Source organism: Dioscorea cayenensis, chromosome 3 (genome assembly GCF_009730915.1).
Source record: "Dioscorea cayenensis subsp. rotundata cultivar TDr96_F1 chromosome 3, TDr96_F1_v2_PseudoChromosome.rev07_lg8_w22 25.fasta, whole genome shotgun sequence".
Classification (NCBI taxonomy): domain Eukaryota; kingdom Viridiplantae; phylum Streptophyta; class Magnoliopsida; order Dioscoreales; family Dioscoreaceae; genus Dioscorea; species Dioscorea cayenensis.
The window spans coordinates 11385707-11393827 of NC_052473.1; positions in this window are offsets into that span (position 1 = coordinate 11385707).

Consider the following 8121-nt stretch of genomic DNA (forward strand, 5'->3'; position numbering starts at 1 on the left):
TGAAAACTAATAGGATCTCTTCCCAAATATAGGATTTATCAAAGGTGTAAAGTTTGGGAGTATTTTTGAGGCGTTAAATAGGTAAGTATCCCATATATAAATCCTATTACATGTATATATTTTAGAATTCTAGTTTTGTAAACTTTTGAAATTTTTGAGAAAAATACTGATTATTTTGATTTATGTTTGAATTATTTATTTATTATTATTTTTGGATTTACTTTAAATAATTTGAAATTTTGAGTTAGTGATATTTTATTTTGGATTAGAATTATCTGAAAGGATTGAACATCTATTTAAATTTAGATTATTTAATTTCTAAAGTTTTAGACAGCTTATCTGAATATGTATTACTTCAATTGTGAATTTCATATATCTTTTAGTTAATTTTAGATTAATTATTATTAATATATTTTTTTAAAATTATCTGTTCATGGTTGAATTAAAATAACTGGTTTATTTTGATATGATAAAAATGGCATCAAACGACTAGCAAATTAGATGCATTTTGCCCATATGAATTTTGACAATTTATTGTTTTGTGAACATGAAATATTATGACATAGTACTCGTAGTTTCCAAACTAACTTTACAATAACCATGTCACTGGGGGTTAAACACTGACCGTGCCGATATGTACTCTGATATAGAAACTATACTTTCCCACCGCTTTTCATCCGTGAAGAATAAAGGCCTCTGCTAAATCTGGCTCGGGTCACCGAGGGTAAAAAATATGAGTTCTGATAACTCGGGTCACAAAGGGTAAATATATGAGTTCTGTTATTTTGTTTTGGCAATAGTTGTTTGGGGGACCTATATGCTTGGTTTTGACATCTATGTTTATTTGAAATAAATTTGATTTCTGATTTTGATTTTGATAATTTATGATTTTTGTAAATGATCCCTATAATTTTTTTAGTGGGTGCTTACTGGGTTGTCAAGCTCATAATCTGTTGTTTATTTTTTTTTTCAGATCATGAGCTTAATAAATTATATAAATTCGATATAATCACCCTTAATGGTTTGATATGGAAAAAAATAATCAATTTTAATGGCCAAGCAAACATGCAATTTGTAGGCAAAGTAATTTTTACTAGTAAGCACATTAAATTTGTCCAAGCAAATAATTTTTAAGGTATACAAGAATAATCAAAAGTTTTGTACGATTATCATATAAATTTAATAATAGAAGGCTTCTTCAAGATATACTTATCTCAATGAATTACTTTCACTCCTTGTCACTTAACTTTTTTTTATTTCTCACATGGTACAATCTAAAATAATAAGTTAAAAAAAAAATAAACCAATTCTCTAAATACCAAATCCCTTAATTATCATTAAGTTCTCAGATAACAATATCCTATATCCAAATTTCATTAGGCACCACAAAATACCAACTTTCAAAAATTTTCCTTCAAATTCTAAAATAAAAAAAAAAATGTTTTTTTTGGATATTTTTTCAAATTCCACAAAAAAAATTGCAAAACTTCCTAATTCTTGTATCCTTAATCTTTCGATTTACAAGTCTACATGATTTTGCTAATATGATCTAACTAAATGATATAAATCCTAGGAGTATTAGTATCTGAATCTAAAACCTCTATTGTTTTAAATAATACAATAAATCTAATCATAAGCAATTTACTTAATAATAGAAGGTTGTGACTCGATAAAGATAAAGTCAAACTAAACCGAAAAAGCTAAACATCAAAGTCAAGTCCATCTAGAGATAGTTAAAGGTGAATCACTAAAAGGCAGCAAATGATCAACATGCGGCCACTGAGATGGTAGGTGTGAACATTCAAAGCATATAGGTAATTAAACCCACAATATGGCATAAAGTATAAAAAAAAGAAAGCGCCATGGGACTTTCGCCCAGTAGCGCCTTCTTAGGCTTGTTACCGGGGTTGAACAACTTGCTACTTCTGCCGCATGAAAGTTCGGAGTTTGATAGGTCTTTATTACTCCCGAAGGCTATTAGGATTATGCCTTGAATGCCAACAAGGATACTTGTATCAGGGTATTTCATTTATATTATACATTCTTATTATAATTGATAGACATTTATTTTGATATTCATATAAATCTTATGATGGCATTCTTAATTAGTTTTGAACATAATAGTCCATGTGTATTAAGTTAAATCTTCTACACATTGTGGGATAAAGAGAAGGGCACTAGAAGGGTTTGGTACTTATACCCTTAAATAGTTCACAAATCAGAGAATCTTTAATTGGGTGTTAAAGATTTGTAAGGATTTGTATGGCATATACTTTGACAAAGAGTGCTAGTAGAATACAATATAATAATGGGAGCATATGTCATAAATACATCACTGAGATTGGTGTATTCCAACATGACTCGCAACAATCCAATCATATGGGTCTTACTCTTCGACAGTCAATGATTGGGATTGTTGGTTATGATCATATGAGTAGACCTTGGGACTGAGCTATCATAATCACAATGTGCTTGTGACGTCTAGTCTGTCACTAGAGTCGTTAGGCTCAATTTACCTTTTGGCAGGGTCGACCTCGAGGTGTGGCTATGTCGGGCAAGTAGCAGTTGTAAGTGATCACCAAGAAGGAATTCATTCTCTCGGAAGTAAACGAGTTAGTATCCTATACGATTATAAGTATATGAGATTAGAAGACTTTGGCCAAGTCAGTCAAACTAATCGTGTTCAATTAAGTTACGATATGGGGCCACTTGGCTGGTTAGGTGTCATCCACACCCTTTGGTATCATCTCATTGCCAATCGAAACAAACCTAGGAAGTCACGCTTAAAAGGATAAAGAATCAGTCTCGTTTTGAGTGCAAGGGTAAAATTGTCAATTTATAATTTTACTTCATGGGATGAGTGAAATTGTAAATTAGTTTAGGGATGTTGTCTTAAGTTTAAATTTTGATTTAAATTCGATAGAGTCAAATAGTTAATAAAAATTATAAGGACCCAAAGACAAAAGTGGTTTTAGTTACATTTGACTCATATTTCTAATAGAATTTCTATGATAATGTTTATCATATTTTGAATAGGACTTCATAATTGAATAATGTTTACCATATTTTATGAAGTCTCTATCAATATGACTCCTCTCTAACCCTAGAGGCAATCAATTAATTCTCTAGTGAGAAAAATCCCCAAGCATTATCTTCCTTTCTAACGCTAGCCGCTATTTGGAGAAGAAGATTAGATTGTTTCTCAATTCCGGCATGTGATCTAGAGGTGTGAGACTTCCGTTCGGAGCTAAGAGATCTACAACAATCCGAGGGATAAATTTAGCACATCAGAAGAAATGTTTTCAAACATCAAGAGGTAATTTTCTATGCCTCTCAATTAAAATAGAGTGTTCATTAAAATAATTAGATCATTTCACAATTTTATTCTTGCTTCTACATGCCTCTGATGGTATTATATAATTTGTAATATTTCCTAATAGCCGAAGGTAACATGATATGATCCCATATTCCTTCACTTACTTTGCTGGAGTCATATTCTAACAACTTCACCCTACCGCTGAGTTATATCCCTTCTCAGCCCCGTTTATTTCATTTTTGCTGCCCTCCCTAGCCTTGAAGGGGAATTGAAGAAGATATAATCACAATAAAGGCTCGGATCATCAACAAAATTGTCTGTGAAACAAGAAAAATTACAGAAGTATACCTACGATTGAATCCATGATGTGGTGATTTTAACTGATCATAGCCAGAGAGGGAAATGGGAACCCTAATTAAGAGAAAACCATAATTCTGAATCTCAATTCATTGCATGCTCATTCATGGACCACACCCTACTTATAAAAAAAATTTATTGGGCTAATTATAAGTTTGCCCATCATATACTTGATAATTTTGGCCCCATAAATTCTACACATTATTATGTAAATCTACACATATAATTTAAATAATTAAGATTCTATCCAAAATTTATTAGGTCATTACAATTAAGTCCTTTAAATTCAAATATAGTGATATATACATAATTATTACGTCTACACAACATAATGTATATATATTGTTAGATCCCAACACTATGTGTAGTCTACAACCCAATAATCTCCCACTTGGACTACACAAATTATGCACCTTTGGCAAATCAAAATTGTGCATATGTAACCATCAACAACCAAAATGTGCGCACAGTTAAAAAATCATCTAAACCAATCTCGTCCAACAGCCTTGTTATACATTGAACAAAGGGGTAATCGTCGCCTATACAATGCAAATGAACCCACAATGGTCACATATATTGATTTAACTAATGACACAGATCAAGTATGGATGTGTAGCACGGAAATTACAAGCCAATGTGATTTACATTTGCCTATTTCTAACAAGCCTAATTTTAAAAAATTTTTGAGATTATCATTTAGAGTAAAATAATGAATAAGCTGGAAATTTCATAACAGTTGTTAAAATATGTCATGACATTAATACAAGTATCAAGCTAACTAAATATAAACCCCCCAATAATCAAAAGCATCTATACTAACGAGGGCCATACAAGCATCATGCTCATGAAAAACTATAGGTGCTAATGTGAGTGAATCCACAACATAGAGTTTTCCCCTATAAGCCTAATACTCACAAAACCACTCTAAACTCTCTCTTCTTCTAAGAGCTTAAAGATGCCAAATTAGCACTCTCAACCTTATGTTATTTTATCCGGTCTTCCTTCTGTACTAGATGTGAGATGAGCTCATTTAATGTCCATTTTTTTTCCTTCTAACAAGTATGGCTCTCTTCAAATTGAGTGAATCTAGGAGGAAGGAAAATTAACACCAGATGCACCAAAACATCTAATGGAAGCTCAATTTTCAAATCCTTCAGTTTCCCATCTACATGAAACATATTCAGAACGTACTCCTATATGTTCATGTCATCCTTACACATTATACATACTTGTTTCCTTAGGTCAACACTATTCTTTACCTTATCACTTCTTATGAAGTGTTCTTCGAGAGTGTTGAGGAACTACTTAGTGTCATTTTCCTAAGATATAGTGTCTATAAAAGCCTCCGAGACTATATTCTCCATGATTATTAGACTTGTAAGGTTAGACTTCTCTCACTTCTCAAAGAATTTTCTTTCCTAATTAGATCTTTGATCTGTAAGAGGTGCAGGGAATGGTTCCCTTACCGCATATTCTAGAACCATACATCCGAAACAAGTGTCACATTATTTTTCTAGGTCTTGAAGTTTGTGCCATTAAGAACTGGAATAGCATTAAGTGTAACAAACACATTACCAACACTCATCATATCAACTATGCAAAGTGCAATAATTAATAATTAGCTCATAATTAAATAACTCAAAATCAAATAATCAAATATACAAATAACAACAACCCATCTTCAAGTTAATCTATGTGACATCAAACCTAGTATTTGGATAGAGATTTAACTTAATACTGAATGACTTATTGTACTAATCAAGTTTCATAGTAAAATCTAGTCAAGCACAAAACCTTCCTATCGCTGACTAAGTACTCACAATAGACATCTCATAGCTATCAAAACATATTAGCACATATGCAAACAAATCTCTACCAAACAACAGCCTTCCTTTGGGCTTACATGTTGCTTGCATGAGAATAAATATACATTAACACCATAGTAAATTCACAAACAAAAAGTTTCCACAACAGAGGTCACTATGGCAATTATGCTACTTTTACAAATCGCGGTAAATAACTAGGCAAGCTTATAACAAGCAATTTTAAGTTGTTATTTTTTCCAATGATTATTTAAAACTAACTTTATAATCATGTATTACAACCACAACTATGGAAACATCAAAATTATATATATCAATTAAACAATATCATTAAATTGTCAAATTATACATAAAATCCAAAAAATCATCCTAGCACAATAAACTAAGGTAAAAATCAACAATCATAATATACATCCTTAATTATGCAACTTACTCCTTTCAAGAAAAATCAAATTAATATATATATATATACACACACAGATTGCAATTTATTGATATATATATATATAAACATCAACTAACGTATTTTTCCAAAATCCATAAACTTTTCTTGAATCAAGAAACGATGGACACAGTTTCAAAAATAATTCCATTAATATATATATATATATATATGTATATTAATTATGTTCGTAAACATGAACATCAACTTAAGTAATACACTTGACTATCACATCAGCATGATAAATCAAGCTAAACACATGCAATATTTTAATAAATAAATATCACAATTTAAAAGCCTAGCAACCATGCCAAAAGCCACCCTTGTTTTTTTTATATTTAAATATAAAGATAAAAAAATCTGAAATTGAGATCATAAACAAACAATATTGAAACTAGTGTGTCATGTTTCCTCGATTTTAATGATTAGGATGTTGACGTAGCATTTTTGTTATTGAAAATTCAACGTAATAAATAAAACCTTAATCATAAAATATGCTAAACAAGTGCTCTCTGATACTAATTGATGGAACTTAAATAATCCTCATAAAGACCCGGATCAACTAGTTGAAATTGCTTGGAAAACAAGAAAAATAACAAAAGTGTACATGTAATTGAAACCATAGATGCAGCGATCGGGTTTTGTGGCTCTTCTAACTGATCACACAGAGAAGGGAAATGTGAACCCTAATTCTGAAACTCAATTCATTGCACGCTCAGTCCAGGACAACATCCTATTTATAAAAAAAATTTATGGGGCTAATAATAAGTATGCACATCATAGATGTGACAATTTTGCACCTAGAAATTACACATTATTATGTAAATCCACACACAATGTTTTCAGAACTAGACCAGACCATCCGGTCAGACCGGTAGAATTGGGAACCGGATAACAGTCCGGTCTGGTTCTATAGAGCTTGTTGACTGGAAGTTAACAAGGTCAAACCCAATCAAACCTTGCGAATCGGCTAGTTTGACTAGAACTGGGTTGACCCCGGTTTTGAAATTTTGTTTTTAAACATTAATTTGTTTTTAAACATTAAGGTTAGATTAGACCCCCAATTCATTTCCTTATTCTGAGATCTGTGATGCTTTCCCCATTTCCAATTTGTCACGACAATCTTCCCTTCTTCAATCAAATCTTGAATCAAGCCAGGTTCTATTGAGGATTAATCATATCCCCTTCCCAATAGTTGTACCTTGTCTTGGGGTGACTTTGGCTTCATTCGATCAAGCCTGTAGGAAAAATCAAAGTCTTTTTCTTCCCACCAACAAAAGACGCAGAGGTGCGTTCACAAAAGATGAAATCCCAATGCATCTTGCTAAGCAGGTCTAGTCTGGTATTCTCCTGTTGCAATTGTGATCTCTACTACTGCAATCTTGCTGGTGTTCTCTAGACCTCCATACTTCTCAAGATCAAGGGTGTGGCCTCCTCTTTTCTTCATCTTCGATCTCTTCTCATTTTCTTCATTTTCTTTGTGGAATTCAAAAAACAACTTTGTTGATTGAACATGTTTTATTTTTTTTTTGTTTGATTTTAAATTTTTAGTTCATAGTCATGACAAGTTTAGTGTGATGTAAACTATCATGTTGCACACAATATGAATAGCTTTAAATTTTTAATCAAATCATATTGCACACTAGATGTTTTAAAAAATGGCCTATAGAAACTATTATGGACATATAAATTACATTCCATGCTTTTTTGAATTAATGGCTTTTGGCTTCATCCCAAGTGGAATAAAGATAAAGACTTATCCTAAATTATATGTTGAATAATAAATATTCATTTAATCTTCAGAAATTAATATATATTTGTTTGGGCTAATGTTTGAACATATGCACTTACACTCAAGTATAGAGTTAGGCATGTTTTAAAAACTAATGAACTTGCGAGCATTTGATTTCAATTGTACTTTTATAGATATATTCTATAGATTAATCAAGACCATATAACACATTTGATTTCCAATGTGAATTAATTTGTTTGAGAAAATAGATACATAGAATTAATTTGAATGAAGAAGATTGGCTACCATCCACCTCCACCGCCTCCAAGAAATTAGATGAAGATGTTGTTATGTATTTTATTCGCTACACCTTTTATTTTCATGTATGCATGTTGTTGTAACCTTGTTAAATTTTCTTTTATGTTGTTGCAAGTCTTGTGACCATGTTAAA